The sequence below is a fragment of the Bactrocera oleae genome, chromosome 2 (assembly GCF_042242935.1).
Source record: "Bactrocera oleae isolate idBacOlea1 chromosome 2, idBacOlea1, whole genome shotgun sequence".
In the NCBI taxonomy this organism is placed as follows: Eukaryota; Metazoa; Arthropoda; class Insecta; order Diptera; family Tephritidae; genus Bactrocera; species Bactrocera oleae.
Window position 1 is genome coordinate 1,769,550 of NC_091536.1, and position 18,428 is coordinate 1,787,977.

The window sequence follows — 18,428 nt, forward strand, 5'->3', positions numbered from 1 at the left end:
CGGATTTCTATTAATGTTTTTGGACTGTCTTCGAGTACCCCGCGTTTTGACATTTATAGTGTACTGGGCTCGTATTGCGGTCGAGACACAGTTTAAAATTATTTTAATTTAGTTTTTTTAATTTATTACTATTATAATTGATAGTTTTTGTTTTTAATATCGGTCACCCTTCGGCACGCAATTACAAAGCTGTTCGTGTGTTCTGGCATGAAAAGTTTCTCTTAAAAGCCATCAGTCACAAGGAGACGAAGTAAAACCTGTATGATCCTCCGTTTGTCGGATGGTGGTAAAAGCTTTTTGCTCGCCATTCTGGTGAACACTATGCGTGTTTGTGTGTGTGATGTGAGAAACTGCCCATGCATTTACACGAGCATGCTTAAGCTGAGCCATTGTTGGGCTATAGAGCGTGAATAATATGTGCATACTTGTATAATACTTCCCCTAAGAACTGTAGGTTCAACACAAACCCCTTGTAATTTTTCATCGTGGAGGCCCTAGACTTCTCTGAAAAACTGCACTTACAATATGCATTTATTTTCGCTTGTGTACTTATGCATATACCTATAAGCGACTCTTTGCATATACATATGTATTTGCATATATCTATATTATATACCATACATTAATACAAACAAAGCTTACTTTGTGCATAGACGTGTTTTACAAATTACAAAGTATGGCTTTGTAAGTTCATTCCTGTTGACATTTGTTTTTGTACCACGGAGAGCACATAAAGTCAATTGAAAGAATACGTTCATATGCATGAATATTTGCAGAATATACATGAATGTATGTACATATGTGCGGGTATGCAGAACCAAACAGCGAATTTTACTTTCAAATGAAAGAGCCCACATGCTGCGGTTAGCTTGAATGTTTGCCGGAGCAGCAAGGCTCCATTGTCACCAGATACGTTGCAAATGCGCTCGCACATACGTATATACAGTTGTGTTCGTATCAATAGCAGTGCGTGTTATAATATGATTTTGCAGTGGCAATTTCATCTTAAATTCGGCTTAAGTTAATCTTGAATAGTCATAAAAATAGCAGTGCTGTACTAAACCAACTTCAGGGAATAGGTGGGTTTGAAAATTTCAAAAAATCGATTTTGATTTTTTTGTCATATCAAATAGCGCAATATGTTTAAAATATTCTCCCAAAGTTTCAAGTGGATCCAAGTAAAATGCTAAGAGATAGAGCCTTCGAAACTTCCGACTAGCAGGCCACGTATATTTATACCCTGTACAGGGTATATTAAGTTTGCCACGAAGTTTGTAACACCAAGAAAGAAACGTCGGAGATCCTATAAATTATGAAAATATAAAATGATTAGCAGATGAGCTGAGTTGATTTAGCCATGTCCGTTTGTATGTCCGTCTGTATATATGCAAACTAGTCCCTCAGTTTTTAAGCTATCGATCTGAAAATTTGCAACTGTCCTTTTATCACTAAGAAGCACTACAGCATATAGGTGCCGTACAAACTGACCGATCAAAATCAAGTTCTTGTAAGAAAACTTCAACCTGTGTAGGATATTATACATACCTTCGGTGCAGCCGAAGTTAACGGTTTATCTTATTTTTTTATTATTTTTATTGCGATTAAATTTAATGGAAAGAACGTAAAGAAATATCATACAATTTATGCATAACGAGAACGATTGAATTACACATTTTTATTAACTGTTATAAATTTTTGCTAATATATTAGCATTGCTATTTTTATGAACACAATTGTACATATGTACATAGTCAAGTACACAAGCGGCATTTGTTCGCACATAAATGCGTATAATTGTATTTGCGCGTACGTGCTGTGCAATTGACAATTCATTTGAATTGTTGCTGTCATGGGAACATTTTTTCAAACACGCTCCAGGAGTACCGACTGCCTCGTCCAAAGTACAAGTATGACGCAGGCAGCACTGCGGTCGGAGGGAATACAGTCGACAAGTATTTCCAATAATAGCACGTCTAAGTTTTTTATTATTATTTTTTTTTTTTATTTGCCAAACTGTCTGTCGCTTGTTACTCGCTTTTTTTTTGGTTGCGCAGCGCTGCGTTGCCCTGCGTCGCCGTCCCGCTTTCGCGTGCTGGGTTTCATGTGACGTATGTGCAACGAAAATTATATCGCAAATGTTATTTCAAATAACTGATGTATATCGGAAAGCTGGTGAATGTACACGCACTTAGCGATATCTGCTCTAAGTATGTTGTACTTTGCATGTATGGTTGAGTGTTCCACATGTAGGAAGATCTGTGCCAGATACATACAACAGTCTCGTACAACACATTTTATGTTCAGCGCATAAAAGCAAGCGGCAACCGAAAGCAATAAGTGTAAGTGCGAAAGCAGTTTCGAATCTGATTGCCAGTATCTTATGACAACATCTCTGGAAATGTCCCCCCAACGGTCGTTAAGATAGCATCGTACATTCCGGCCAACATACGTCCGTGTGTGTGTGCTTATGTAAGCAAGAGTATTTTATATTTATGGAGAGATACTCTGCTCTTTACAGTTCCATTTTACTTCAATCAGGCATCTGGAATGAGACAGTGTCGTGTCTTTTGAATCAATATTAATTACATTTATCGATAGACTCAATTTAACACATACTTGCAACAACACACCACATATGTATTTATGCATGTATGTATACACACAGAAATTTATCAGTATTTTACATTAATTTAACATCCGTTGATGGGAAATATTGCATACTTTTTTACACAAACATCTTATATACCAGCAAAAAACGAATTGAACTCCATTAATCCAGAATCAAGACTATTAATTATCCTAATCACATCTTCTGTGGTCCCGAGAGTCACGGGTTGTTACCTTTCTTTACATAAATTAGTACGAGGAAAAGGGAAATCTAATATTCGGGTATTGATTATTGCCATTCAACCTTTAGATACGTAATCTTTGACTTATTTATTGAATATTATTCTTCGGCTGTCTTTCGATTTTATCAAAGATTTCTGACATAAGGCCGTGCAATTTTCAACAAGCAACAAGGATACAATACTTAAATTAAAAATAAAAATATCATCTGATTAAATTTGATTTGAACTGGCCCATTGAACTGTGCGCGCAAACCGAATAGATCAAAAACAAATGTCTTAGATTGCTACAATCATTTTGTATGTTCGCGTGAAGTTTGATCTGCATATGTCAATTAGAGTGTGCTTGGCAGCTGTTTGTTTACGACGCGAAATGTTTCAGAAGTGTTTTGGGAATTCTACTTAAGGGGGTATTCTAGTGAAGAATTTAAAAAACAATCGAATTTGTTTTTTCATATTTTCAAAGTTAAACTATTTAAGAATATGTCTACGAGAGAAGTGTAATTATTTTCGGAGATATAGACATTTTACTGACCCGGCTTCCAAACTGGTTCGGCTGGGTCTAATCGAACAAAAGACTTAACGCGAAACTTGAAATGCGTTTTTTCAGACCAGACTTTTTCAATACGATACCCACGATTTCTCGAGTTCTACTGGACCGATTTACTTGAAGTTTTCAGAGAATCATCTTTATAGACCTCTCCCAAGTATGAACTAACCTCGTTCCCAATTTAAATTGTTTTTGATTACTTTTTTTTACGACACTTTAAAAATTATCTAAAACTCATGTCTGTAGACTAGAATACCCCCTTAATCACGAACGCAAGTATTTGAGTGCACAAAGTATTCAGTAAAGGTCATGAAGACATCAGAAACTTTCCTCATGCCAGAAAAAGTTAAAAGAACAGTGCTTAAAAAATCGCGTAAGTATCAGAGAAATAGTAGGGGATATCAACATCTCTTATGGATCTACTCAGTCATTTTGATTAATGTTATGGGTATAAAGCGTGTGAATGTTAGACTCATACCAAAATACCTGAATCTTTTTCAAAAAGACCTTGAGTAGAGGTCGCAAAAGAGATACTGAGGACCCTACATTCATCAAACGCATCATTACTATTGAAGAGTCGTGGGTTTTTGAATATAATGTCTTATTTGAAATTTACAGAACGGATTTGAGAAATACGCTTGTTTCTAATGTATTATACTTCAAAATCCATTTTTTTAAAATTCTGACTTGATTTTTTTGAAGATGGCTATTAAGAACCACATGCTTATTTAACTCTCTTGTTTTTCTTGTCTTAACAAATTATTAAATAGTGTTCTAATTTGTACAAGCGTGGAAATTGTTGAGTTTATGACATGTTGTTATTTATTTAGATCCATCTATTTTAAAATAGTTGCTATAATTGTAAGTGTAGTTCTATTCTGACTATTTGTAACGGAATTCGCGTTACGACCGCTTTGGATTCTTCAAGTAATGCTTCATTTTTGTCAAGCTCGTCAGCTCTATCGTTACCAAGTATAAAGTTATTCGTCTATAAGATGAAATAATACAGAGTTTCCCAAGATATACTTTAGTTGCCGTTCCCTATAAAAATAAATAGCAAAGTCAGATTTTTCTCACGCAAAATTTAAAGATATTATATTATTTGAATTAATGGAACTTGGAAATTCAAATCGTCAAATAAAAAAGTTTCCCATAGAAGCACTTGATTCCGATTTTTCAGCATCTTAGTGAGGAAAGTACAGGTCCAAAATTTCAGAACGATAGCTTAAAAACCGAAGGAGTAGTTCGTACGACAGACGGACATGGTAAAATGATCTGATCATTTATGGATATATTTTATAGGGTCTCCAACGTTTCCTTCTGGATGTTACAAACTTCGTGGCAAACTTAATATATCCTGTTCAGGGTATAACAAAGGTAATTAGTTCTATACTCGGAATTAATTTGTGTCGGTATCAAACTAGAGCTCATTATTTAATTTGGTGCTTAATAGAGAAAATTAATATCTTTCTTTCAAAATAGGCAAGGTCATTCCAAAGACTTATCCATCTTGGTATAGTCTGTTGTTAGCACTTTTACGCTTTGCCGTTTTCCAGTTATTATCATTCTTACTGCTTACATACCATAGGTATACGTAATACGTAGGTAGTATACATACATATATGTACTTGCGCAATGAGATTTTTTTTGCTTAGGGGGTATTCTGGTTAAGAAGTTTAAAAAAAGAATCGATCTTTTATTGTAGCATAACCCTATCAAAATATGTCCCTAAAAAGATTTTTTGAAATTTCAATTATTTTCGGAGTTACAGCTCATTTTGTGATGCGCCGACAAAGTTGACAAGTTTTAAAGTCGTTTTTCTCTTAACTACTTTTTTAGAAGCGGTGTACATGATATCTCAAGTTCTACTGAATCGATTTACTTGAAATTTTATACAGAGCTTTTTTATGCATTATACTATTGCACAACGAGAGGATATTTAGAGATTTTGTTTTTAAAATATATTTTAAAAACTCCGAACGGCAAAATAACAGGGAAATAACGAAACATATTTTTCATTTTTGTGACAAAAAATTGTTGTTCCAAAATCCTCTCATAGTGCTATAACTACATCCTACCTCTTTAAGGATCACTCTACAGTTTCCATTTCGGGTTACTGGGAACCCTGATATCTGCACGCCAGGACACGCCATTTTTTATCAGTCGCCACTTTGCCGGGTTTGAATTAATTTTTATTTTTAACATAATAATTGATTTGTACTCTTTAAATATCAATAAAAAACATATAAGAAAATGTATGATAAAAATATTTGCTGTTTTATTTTATCGGGCCCGAAAAAGAGTCTAAAATTCGGGCTTCTAAACCAGAATACCCCCTTAAAAGCATTGGCAGTTACGCGTTGGTAGAAAACGGCAATGTTTGCAACCGATTTACGTAAATTCGATATATCGCTTGGCTGTGACGGAGCTGCTTAAGACATTTAATACGCCAATCTCGTTTGTGTCAAATCGTGTTTCATATGCAGCAATACCTCAGCAGTCACAAACAGAACGCTGCCATATCCAGAGCGAACCCCAGCCACTAATCAACCATCCATCTTTACTTCGCAACTTTTCTGATAAACGAAGCGAAATACATTGCCACAATTGCGAACCTTAAAAGCATGAAGATAACAAGCTGACGGCTATGACGCTGAGATGCTTAGGGGACAGCGTATGCTTTCTGTTGTTGTTATTTTGTTTACTTGCGCAAACATCTGATGAGTGCGTGCATAAATCGTGACTGAAAAGAAACACTTGAATGAAACTGCATTAACGAAAATGGAAATTAATATTCCAACAAAAAATAGCACAATTATGTCGGTATGGTGCACACGCACACACGAAAGTTTTCTTAGCGCACCTACATATGTACATATGTGTTTGTACGTGAACTGACTTATTTTCCGTCCATATATGCGCACATCCATTTGTACACATGTGGCGAGCGACGTGTATCAAGTGGCTTCCACTTCATGCTTCACTACAAAGTGATTGTTTACCCATTCACGCCGCTGTGCCGAGAAGCAGTGAGACGACAGCTTCGACGAGGCCCCAGATTGTGGTCTGCACAATAAAGACTACGGCGCCGCTGATGATGACGTTGGTGTTGGCGGCGGTAGTCTTGCTGTTGTTGCCGCTTTTGGTGATATCGATGGCTATGGTGATGCCGGTGACAATGTTTGTGCTAAGTTCGCAACCGGAACGTGAGATTCTTGCCATGAGTTGAATGAGCGTAAATTTGTATCAGATGTCGTGCTTGCAAGCAAGTATTTGTGCAGCAATTTACGCCTCAATTGTTCTCGGAAAACACTTTTTACCCAGATCCATTGAAGAGTAGAAGCACTAATGCCGCGCCGGGCTCAATGAGCCGCGAACGTATGCAAGTACGAACTTAAATGCTCGTAAGTATGTATATGCACATATGTGTGTATATGTACTATGTATTAAGTAGACTAAAAGGAAACTTACCATAATAAGCAGAGACATTATCGTATTTGGCCTGGTTGACTTAAAAAGTCATTCTTCACGATGGAAACATTTTTAGCCACTTACTTAGGTAAACTTGCCAACTGGAATGCGTTCAATACTCAAAATCAACATTCAGATAGCGAAGAACTTTTCTCAACTGGGCGCTAGTGGGCAACCTAATAATATATATGTATATGTATCTGAATTCATCAATCCACCTGAAAAGTTGTTACTGGAACTTAATGATTTTATAACTAAGAAACAAGCAAACTTTGGATTCCGGTATCTGCAGTTGGACGCTACTTCGTAACCTACCACAAAAATTTAACTTTAACGAACATTTTTCTATTTTCAAAATAGTTTAATTTTCCAGTTCAATATGTTTCCCTCTATATTTATAATTTTTCAATGTATTCTTATTTTCAATTTAACAATTTCATCACCAATTCAAAATGCAAATACTAATCTTTATGAAAAAAGTATGAACCCTTGATACTTAACTCTGTCCGCAGGCCGAAGACACGTTCCCTTCGTCGATGGCAATTGTATTTATTAGGTATCTTCGATTCGCCATTTATCTACTCGCTTCTGCTCTCTTTTCAAAAAAATTACATGTAAAAGAAACAATAAAGTTATCGAGCAGTGTTGCCTTTTTGGTCCGATCGGACCAAAATTGGTAGTTTCATTTGCCTTTGGTAGTTTGGTTGGTAGGCATAAGGTTTTAGTAGGCAATATTTTTTATCAGATGTATTTAGAATAAAAGTGAATCTCGCTTAAGCGAACAAAATGATGTCAACATGTGAATAATTAAAAACATGACCATGTTGTTGTTGTTGTAACGGTTATCTTATCCCTGCTTAGGTGGTAAAGGTGATTGGGATTCATTGAAGGACATATATTTGGTATGTCGGGTTATCCAGAATCAACGATTAGTACGAGTTAATGCGGTTTCTGGGAAATCATCCCAGCCGAAACTGCTTGGAGAGGAATGCATTGCGTTCCTTGACCGGAAGCATGCAGGCCTCACTCCTGTTTGACAGGAGCATAAAGAGGCATCCTGTAATAGTCCGGAGTGTAGTATTCGGATACGTCTGAAGCTTCTTCGTCTGCGTTTCACTACATCCAGGCGACCATATTTGTGCAGCGTACTTGATGACCGGCCGGCCGATTGCCTTGTATGTTGCCAACAACGTTTCTTTGTCCTTTCCCCAGGAACTGCCGCTCAACGCGGTCGTATATGTATTAAAGGAGTACAAAATATCAAATGTAACGCCTAATATCTTAGGGTTTTTGACAGTCAGAATTGTAGCGCTGCCGGCGGTGCTAATAAGATCAAGTCTGCACTCCTTCGTCCATTTTATCAATATGGTCGTTATGGATTTGGAGGGAGTGTCAGACTACTTTGGAACACTTGCTATCGATTCCATTATCTGACGTCAATATGTTTCCATTCCTTCTGATGGTGGAGGGAGTCTCGAAATATAGAAGTTAAACAGTAGTGTGGAGAGGACACCACTCTCCAGAGCTTCCTGTTCACTTCTTCTTAACTTAGAATTTTTACCTCGTAACAGTACGGATGATTGACGGCCACTGACAATCTTTTGTAGTAATGAATGCTCGTCTGGCCTTCAAAGCGAAAATTTCGTAGGGAGTGGTTAAAAATATTCGATTGGATTGAAGAAAAAGAAGAGTGTGCATATGGCTAAATTTAATTGAACTCTAAGGTTTATTTGTATGTATGTATTTTTCCAAAAGTGAAGTGAAATGTAACCTATTCTTTTTATGAAAAGAAATTGCAACAGAGTCGGTAGGCATTTTGGTACCCAAAGATTTTTTCAAGTCGCAACACTGTGGCTATCCTCAGTGCTACCAAATTTTGTATTGTGAATGATTCAAATGACAAATGAAAATTAAATTGTTTTTCTGGTATTTTTAAAACTTAAGAATTAAAATCAATAGTAATTTATTGAAAACAAAAATAAAATGTTACAGCAACGTTTTTTTAACGCGAAAAAAAAGCAATTTCTGCACTAAGAAAGAATCATAACACTATTGCACATGCGTCATAAGACATGTTAGCGCAGGCTTGCACCACAAGTGCTGCCCGTTTTTTGAGCATCTGGTATTGTATCGCTGGAGAGTAACACTTGGCGAATCGAGGACAACTATTATTGAATAAAACCAGTTCAGTCTTATCCGTAAATAAGCTCATACTTGGTATCTAGGAATGATCTCTCAACCATAAGAGCTACATCGTCTGCTTAGGCAATCATTCGGATGCCATCTTCTTCGAGCCTTTCCAGGAGATAAGTACGATAGAATTGCCTCATGTGTAGTGCCCCTACTCACATTGCGGTTTAAAAACCCAAAAGCAATCATCGGAGACACTGTAAAATACACATATAGGTATATATAAGAAGTAAGGAAGTTTTAAGTTCGGGTATAACCGAACATTTTATACTCTCGCAACTTGCAAGGATCAAAGCCCGGGAAATTACCTCAGGTATTGGTAAAATTTCATATAAAGTAAGTATTGATCTGATTCAACCAATTTTTGACACAAAGGTATACTATTATCGAGAGTTTAATTTATTTATTTTATTATATGAATTTCAAATATATATCTTACACATTGACCGATATTTTCGGTAGAAGGTCAACTATAGGCACTGGGGTCCACATATTCAGTACCTAGGGGCTTGAACAGTTTTGGTTCGATTTAAACCATTTTTGGTCACAAGGTGGCATACTTTAAACGCATAATTCAGACGGAGAGACAGTCACACAGATTTCAACTCGTCTCGGCATCCTGATTATTTATATATGTATATGTATATAACCCTATATCTAACTCGATTAGTTTTAGGTGATACAAACAACCGTTAGGTGAACAAAACTATTATACTCTGTAGCAACATGTTGCAAGAGTATACAAATTTACATGCCATTTGCTCTATTTAGTGCGGCTAAGTGCGCGCTTTCTACTCAAAAGCTTTTCGATTTAAGAAGCAATTCCATTATTGTACCATACATCGAGCTCCCCCAACTATGTTTGTTTGTACATACAGACATATGCGTGTACATAGATGTTTGTTTGTGCTATACCTCCCTTTCGCTATACATTCGTGTGCGTTGCGCATTTCCTGAATGTGCTACGAATCCCTTTTAATGTGATATTTAAAAATTTAATTATTCTCCATTTGATGCTCAAAGCAATGCCACACCACGGTACCGTTAGCCATGGATGGCACGACGTGCGAGGGGCGGCAGTGTAGTTGAAATGCTGTCAGAGTACTTCCTTTCATTTGATTTGAATTGCGATTAAAAATACATGGAAATGCGAGTTGCGGCAACAGCAACAGCAACAGCAACAACAACGATAACGTAAATGGGGCTGGAAGCGGCAAAAGAAGATTGCATGCGAATACATATGAATACAAACATACTCATGCAGTTAAATTATATATAATATATACATACATACTTATGTATGAATAGTAGCTTCCTGAGCTGCGTAACCCTCCACCCCGCAATCAACTAACTATGGAGTAGAGTCATTACTTTGGTTATTGTTGTTGCTGCAGTTTTGTGAACATCGCCAACAACACATCCCAACGTTTGGCAATCCAAAGTGGGTGTCGTCGCCGCTTCGAGTTCCAATACTTGCTGCTGCATACGCAATCACATATAGACATATACATATATACTTGTGTGTGTTCGTTACGATGTGCACACTCTCATATAAATATACCGATAAATACACAAAACGCTTAGAGGCTTCTGTTTGAGTGAACGTAAGTGAAAAAGTGCGCACAGGAAGCGATCTAGCGGCGAATTTAAATAAAATACCCGAACAATAAAAATCTCGAGAGAAATGAATGAGGCACATTGATACCCGTTCAAAGCCGTACGCGTATTCAAATCCCAATCAACACAAAATATATACCATTGAGGCACATCCTCATACGGATACACAAGTGTGTCCCTGCAGCGAAACATCATACCAATACCAGCTTACTACTAAATATAATATAACTGACGGAAATTGAACTTTTCATAAAATACCAAAATTTTCGAACTTGAAAATAAACTATTACGAAAAATACCAATTACAATGTACAACACTCGGCGGGGTATTGGACAAAATCAATTATCTTGGGAGGGACTGAGTCATAGTAAAAAAGTAACTTCTCGAATTTTCGACATTAGTCTCCCAACCAAAATCTTTACCTTCGAAATTATTGCGCAGGGATACCCACATATACTGATAGTATAAATAAAGTATTACAGTACTTAATTCGTGCAAATAATTAACATAATAACTCACTGCTTCTATCTTTCCGAAAAAAAGCTACGAATTATTGTAGCAGTGTTAGGAAACTTGCTATTATCACGAAAACTTTTCGCGCAGCCTCTTTTATAATTCTAAGCTAAGTCAACTTAATAAGAGGGACATTGTTTTTTGTTTATAAGTTCATATGACGCCTACTTTTAAGTAAAATTTCGTTGCTTAGAAGATAATTAATTTTAATCAAATTCGATGCTTTCCCAATATATATAATTATCAAAGTTTAAAACACGAATTATACCGCAACCATAAACGCCATTTTTAATCCCAACCAGAAAAATGATTTTATACAATACTACTTGAAATGCTTTTTCACCGTTTCAAATGAGATTAATTTACGGCGTATTCTAGTCTAAATATTTGAAAGAATTGAAAAGTTTAGATATTCAGAAATAGCTTCGAAGAGTCGCAGTGAAAAAATTGGGGACCGGGATTGATAGTAGTGAATTGTTGGCGAAACATCCGCAGTACGTTGTTGCAGAGCAATGGATCCCGGTGAGAATTCCCGTTCCGGGAAGAATTGTCCCCGTTCTCCTCCCCTCTCACCTTTACTGGGTAGTCACGACACGCCAAGATTTCATTTATTTCGAAGTACTTCTATCCCACCTCGAAACAGATGTTTGAAGCAAATAAAAATTGTTTTAAATTGATTTGATTTTCAAAAACTTAGATTTTCTTGAAATAACATGCATGTTGCCGTGAGATAACGGAAAGCTATTGACATAAAACTCACCCTTCAACCTTCCTCCGCCTACATACAAGTATCTTTTGTTCGCAGAGGTGAAACCACACGTTACAAGTTTTTCATGTTCAAATTAAATTTACAATAATTATGTGAATTTTGTTTCCAAAAACAAGGTATTTCACATCGATATCATATTAAAATTATTCGGTTTCTGGAACAGGCAAATTTGATTTTCAAACCGAATCACTTCGTTTGTATGTGAAAGTTAAATACAGAATATATGTACTTATATATTAAATATGTGATACATATAGTCGCATATTATTCTATCTTTATTTGGTTATGTTAGTCTATTTTATTTCTACCAGTTGTTTGTTTGATTTGCCACCATTCAAAGCTTGGAGAATCGAATCAAGACAATACTCTAAAAAAGCATTAAAAATTTCGAAGAAATCGTGAAATTGTACTTTGTCAGCTTAATTTTGAACATACCTCGTACACTATAACTGTGTAGCATTGCCTAAGCCTAGTCGCAATTAATTCTTAGAGGAAGCACTGCAAAGGATTACCGCGTCGTGTTATTGTTTTAATGCTTTGTTGTCGTTCTGCCCGCCAATTTGAGTCGCTTCATCAACCGATGAATGACTTTTGTCATTGTCTTCAAATCTTTTTCACTGACTGTGTCATTGTTTTCGTCACTGAAAACAAATATCCTTTCAATCTCAAAGTCAGTGTGCGCGTGTGTGTGCTGGTGCTTAGCATTATGAAGTCTATGTGGGTCTTAGTTGTCGAGGCTGGGTATTTTATATTCAATTCTGCTCCCGCTACGCCCTGAGTGGCTTAACAATTTCAGCATTTTAATGAAAATTTGTTACTTGGATACAAAATACATACATATGTGCAAGTATGTCTGATTTTGTGCGTATGTATTTATGAATTGTATATATGTAAGTGTATATGTCTCACGAATATTCCAATAGCAGCTACTGCAATATGTTTTGAAATCTTTAAATATGTACTTATATACACAAATATCTATATAATCTTGCATACATTAAAATACATACTCGTTTAAAAAATGCGGCATACATATGTTGCTAACATATTTTTTTAATTGCTGGTCTACAACAATGAAAAGGAACGAAGTGGTGTCTGATACGTGTATCAGCATTTACATATTATAAATTATACGGCCATACATACATTCTTGTATATATACATACATATGTATATAAATAGCAGTAAGTTGCTAAATACTTAAATGGTAGGTACCTAGTTGAATAAGCTTACTTTTGTATCAGCCGACTATTTGTAGTTCCTGAAACGTATTACTGTACGAACAGATACGAGTAGTATGTAGTAATGATATCTGGTTGTACATGCATGAGTGCTCGAACGTGCGCTTTGAAGGCATGGATTATGCTTGAGATTTAATCTTTATTGATTTATTTCGAGGGCTTTTAATTTATGGTGATTTCATATTTAACTCCTACATGCATAAAAGCTTTTCCATGGCTCCCTCCTAAGTGGCCGTCGGTATTTGTAGTATATTTACCTTAGACTTATTAGTATTTTATCCCTTACTTACTTATCTTATGTTTTACTCACTGTATCTTTTCTTCTGTTTCTTTGAGCTGCTACACATATTGATTTTGAATTTCGTCTATCCTTTGTGATCTTTCTAGTATATGTATGTAGTTAAATATTCCAAAGCTCGTAATTTTGAATTAAAGATTCTACATTGACAACTGTATGTCCCAGGAAGTTAAATTGAAACATTTCTCAATTGAAAATTCTTCTTCGAACTTTAAGAAAATAAATTAGACGAAAGACGGGAATAAACAAAACGGCAACTTAGCCCATCTCACACGAAATATTTACATTAACTGAAGTATACTACATACATACATATATCTATCAGTTTCAGTTATGATATCTGTTGTGGTTTTCAATTTTTAGTGGCGAAGACATTAAAAGTTGAGTTAAGATTAACGGACTAACGTTCTACCGAGTAACGAAGTATTGTATTAGCCTTACAAGCTTGATAATTTTTTTGTCATTTGTTAACATCAAATCAGCTGATTGTTTTGTGTCGCTGCGTTACCTTAAAAGCATTGTATAATCCTTACGTTACTAAAGAAACAGCTGTTTTCTCATGCGTGTTACACAGCTGAGATCACCTGATCGAAATCTGACTTTTCTTACACGGAAATGTAAAATAAAGGAATGCAGTTTAATAATTTTTTTGTGAACAGGTATTTGTAATGACAAACATTAACGAAAACTTTCAAGAATACATATATATTACCGATCGATTTTGGGTGTGCAGTTCCCCAGGAGGTCTATTTTCACTCACATAATATTTACAGTTCTAAATCAATGTACTTGTCATAACAAATATCAATAAAAAAATAGATACATATAAAATCAGGTTCATGAATAGTAATTACAATATAAGTGGGAGTTTTAAACAAAAACCAATATAAATATATAAAAATCAGGTACAATTCAATTGTATTCATGACCAACAGTCTACTTGTATTAATTTCAACAACAACAAACATAAATATATAAAATTAGGTCAATTCAGAAACAACAATAATTATAATCAAAACAATCTGCAAAGTAATAAATACAATAATATTTACAAAATATTCTAAATCACCCTCAGCGAAATATTTATTAAAAAACCCTAACTAAGGAATAGTGGGACACGAAAATACTTAAAAAAACTTTCTTCAAGGTAACTACGGAAATGCGACCTTCGACAGATAAACTAACAGACATACATATATATAAATTCCGACTTATATAGGCGGACAAACGGAGGTGATTACTATTGATATGTTGATGTGTAACACACAAAAACTTTACGTTTTAAAAGCGTTTACTAGGAAATATGTTCTAATTTTAATGAATAAACAAAAGTAAATATTTAATAAGAATAATAAAATTTATTTAGCTGTTTTGGAACAAACTATAACACACTACTGAGATAGAGCAAAAAGTATGTTCCGGAGTAAACTCCTAAACTACTGAATGTAAAAATTTAGCACACTATGTCCAGTTTGATCCAACTTTATGTTCAAAATCAAAACAATTTATAAAAAAAAAATTTCTAAGCATAAGCATAAACAGAACAGTGCAAAACTTAAATGGCCAGATAGCCAGGTGGCTTTGAAATCTCTAAAGTATCTTAGGGTTTCATCATTGTTAGTGATAGAATGCCTTGATCTCTTATTGGATCTAACATCCTATTCCACGATAAATCTGCAATGGGTTCCAGTACATAGTGATATTCCTGGTAACTGTGATGCTCCTGAAAAGAGGAAATTTATGTGGCAAACCAGGTAAGCTTCAGGCCGAACATTCCGAATATTAAAATTTAAAAGAAATTATATTAGAACTCTAGTAGGAGTGCTAACAGGTCGTTGTCTAATTGGCAGACATGCCAGTAGACTAGGAATGATCATATAATGATTATTGTAGAAGCTGTCAGGAGGTAGAAGAATAGTAGACAATAAAACATCTTCAATGCGAATGTAAGGCTTTACATAGGAAAAGAATCGCAACTATCGGTCGAGGGTTTCTTAACGACGTCACGGAGATTGCACAGATAAACATTTCAAACATCCACTCTACCTACCTACCTAATGTGTTAGCACCACCAGTAATATATTCTTCATGTTTTCCCCCTGTAAGAGTATGCGTCACTTATTCGTAATTTGAAAAGAATCAGATTACCAAAAAGGTTCTAGTTAATAATTCTATTCATTTTATTCTCTGTTGCCTTATAAGACGATCATTAGAGAATTCCCATCTACTTGCACTTGTTAATGCGGCAAATCAGTTGCCCTTAACAAAGTCCAAAACACGGAAAAGTGGGAAAAGAGGAATGCCAACACGTCGCAGCGGCGTCATAAAATCCAAATTGCCTTTGAATGCGTAAAAACGAAACTTTTAATTTCAGCTTAGTAAAATGTAATTAAATTTCTACTCCACGATGCACAAACCGGCAGTGGCGACATCGGCTGCAACAACAACAAGGCCGCAACGAAAAACAGCTGACACAACAATTTCAACGGCAAAGATGGCGGAGGCAGCGTGGCAGCAGGGAGAACAATAACGGAATGCATTAAAATGAAAAGAAATTTATAAATTTTGGCACAACATGACTTTGTCCCTAGCAGTTGGAGAAGTGGATGAAGAAGAAGAGGAAGAAAAGTAATATTTATAATTGTGAAGAAGCCGTGGAAGGATTGCGATGCAGGCGAGGCGAGCCAAAAACATAAGTCGGACGGACGAGCTCACTCAGGCGTCACTTTAATTGGAAGGGAAAAATTAAGCGAACAAGAAGTGGGCGTACGAAGCGCCAAGTGTGCTACATGGCTGCTCAGATTGCTTTCCTTCATTTCAATATTTTCAATTTAATGCCATGCACACTGCGGCAAGGAGCCACGTAGATAGGCAGGCAGGCAGCATGCGGACAGGATATTAAAGTATCCTGTTGAGATTACAGCCTGAGGTTGTTGCGTGCTGTCTCTATGTGCACACACCGAAACATGCATACTCTTATTATATATATATAATATAGGTAGGTATTTTTAAAGATCATAGATATAATATTACGAGTACCACATTTATGCTGCGAATACATACATAGTCAAATGTACATATGTACTTGTACATAACTACATAAATTTATAAATGCGTGCACGCCAAGAGAAATAATCGTTTAGGTATAAGTTTGCATGTTTTTGTTGTTGTAAGTGTACACAGTGAGATAAAATTAAATAAAATTGTCGGTGTACCCTAAAATCGTAACCGTGTGCCCGGTCGGCTGTGGCTTGCGATTCCAAGCGCGGCGAGCTTCCATGCGCAAGATTTTGGCTGTCGTTGTTGTTGTGCTTCCGGTTCTTATATCGCAACAACGCCAATATGCGGCCTGTTTTCATTTGAAAGCATATTTATCTGCACAGCAAAGTTTGGTAGAAATGAAATGAGAAACAAATGTGAATTGGCAACTCGGTATACTTGCGGCCGTTACTGCTATTTGATGTCGGCTGCAGTTAAATGTAACTAACATATTAAGTGTTTTCGACATCTAAAGCTGCTTATAATTTAAAGTAATTTCAACAGAGGCATACATTAGGCGTTTAGTAGGGTCTGCTTTAAATTTGAAATTTCTGCAAATTTCAGTTGGAAAAGCTTTATATTTTTTATTTGTATACGATCCTTGGAGGTAATCATAACAGGAATAATAATTTGATACTTTCACTAATCCGGGAAGACTATTAATTTTAATTCTGCGCAGGTTTTTTTGTACACATGGAGGAATAATAAAACCAATTACACTATTTAAATAATATTTAAATAACGAAATTTATGAAAAGATGATCTTGTTGTAAAGAAGACGGGAGATACAATTGTTTCCACACCGTGTAACTGGACGGCAGCTGATATTAAAACCCTTAATCCCAATCAGGAGCGGGTTTCTCGATTTAGTTTTTTAGAATCAAAATCGAATTAACGTCGACAGTAATTTGCTGCTACCGTTTTTTTTTCGGGACGGTAGTTACAGTTTACATTCGAAGGAAGCAAATATTCCATTTGATCCCTGGTTTTATATATATATATATAGGTATTAAAATATTGATTTCGACCAAAGTCATCCATAATTTAATAATAACTGACCCACAATATTCCATTTTTGGTGTAAACAGATGACACTCTAAAGACATATCGTTCATGGGAATTCAGGTATGCAAAAGCTCTGTGTAAAGTGAATGGTTCGCGACTTCACAATCGACCAAAACAACAACGAATATATAATTAGTAATAGGAGCTGTTCAATGTAAAAAGTAAACTTGAACTTTTCGGTCGATGTATGACAATGGATAAGATCCATCATATCATTTTACCCCGGAATCTAATTTACGCTATGGATCGATTTGAAGAGTGAACCCGACTTTCAGCTGGAAAAAAATTATGACGTCGATATTTTGCGCATGGAAACCATGAAGATCGACTATTATAAAGGATTATTGGAATGGACACAAGGACAAAATCGGGGAAATACGGAAAGTGCTATTATTTCATCAAGACAAAGTAACTTGTAAAACGAATTGCTTTTGCAGCCATCATATTATCTAAATCTAGTTGACCAGCCAGTCTTTCCCATTCTCAGACCTCAATAAAATTCTCACTGGAATGAATTTTAGTGCCCATGAAAATAGTATGTTGAGGTATATGTATCTTTTATTATAAAATTGGTACCAAAAAGAAAGAAAAATAGAAGATTGCTATAATCGATATATCGGTCTCCACAATAAAAATTGTGTTTTTATGTAATGGTAACAGTTTCCTGGAAATAACATCTTACGACTTTTTCGGACTTCACTTTAGATCCAGATAAAAGTTTCGTCAAACAAATAAATTTTGTAATAGGCAAAAAAGGCCTTTAAATACTTCAAAATAATTTAGGTGAGTCAGCATGTCGCCTACCGGCAGAGGCAATGTGAATTGCAC

The 18,428-nt window shown here is 35.6% G+C and overlaps 1 long non-coding RNA gene across 2 annotated transcripts in view; it reads right to left on the bottom strand.

Annotated features, from left to right (window-relative positions):
• LOC138856074 (uncharacterized) overlaps nucleotides 1–13,740 on the bottom strand; it is a 39,920-nt gene extending 26,180 nt beyond the window's left edge. For both annotated transcript variants that reach the window (XR_011395177.1, XR_011395176.1), the window contains exon 1: nucleotides 13,509–13,740. This is a non-coding gene — a long non-coding RNA (uncharacterized lncRNA). The remainder of the gene's footprint in view (nucleotides 1–13,508) is intronic.
• Nucleotides 13,741–18,428: the final 4,688 nt, after the last annotated feature.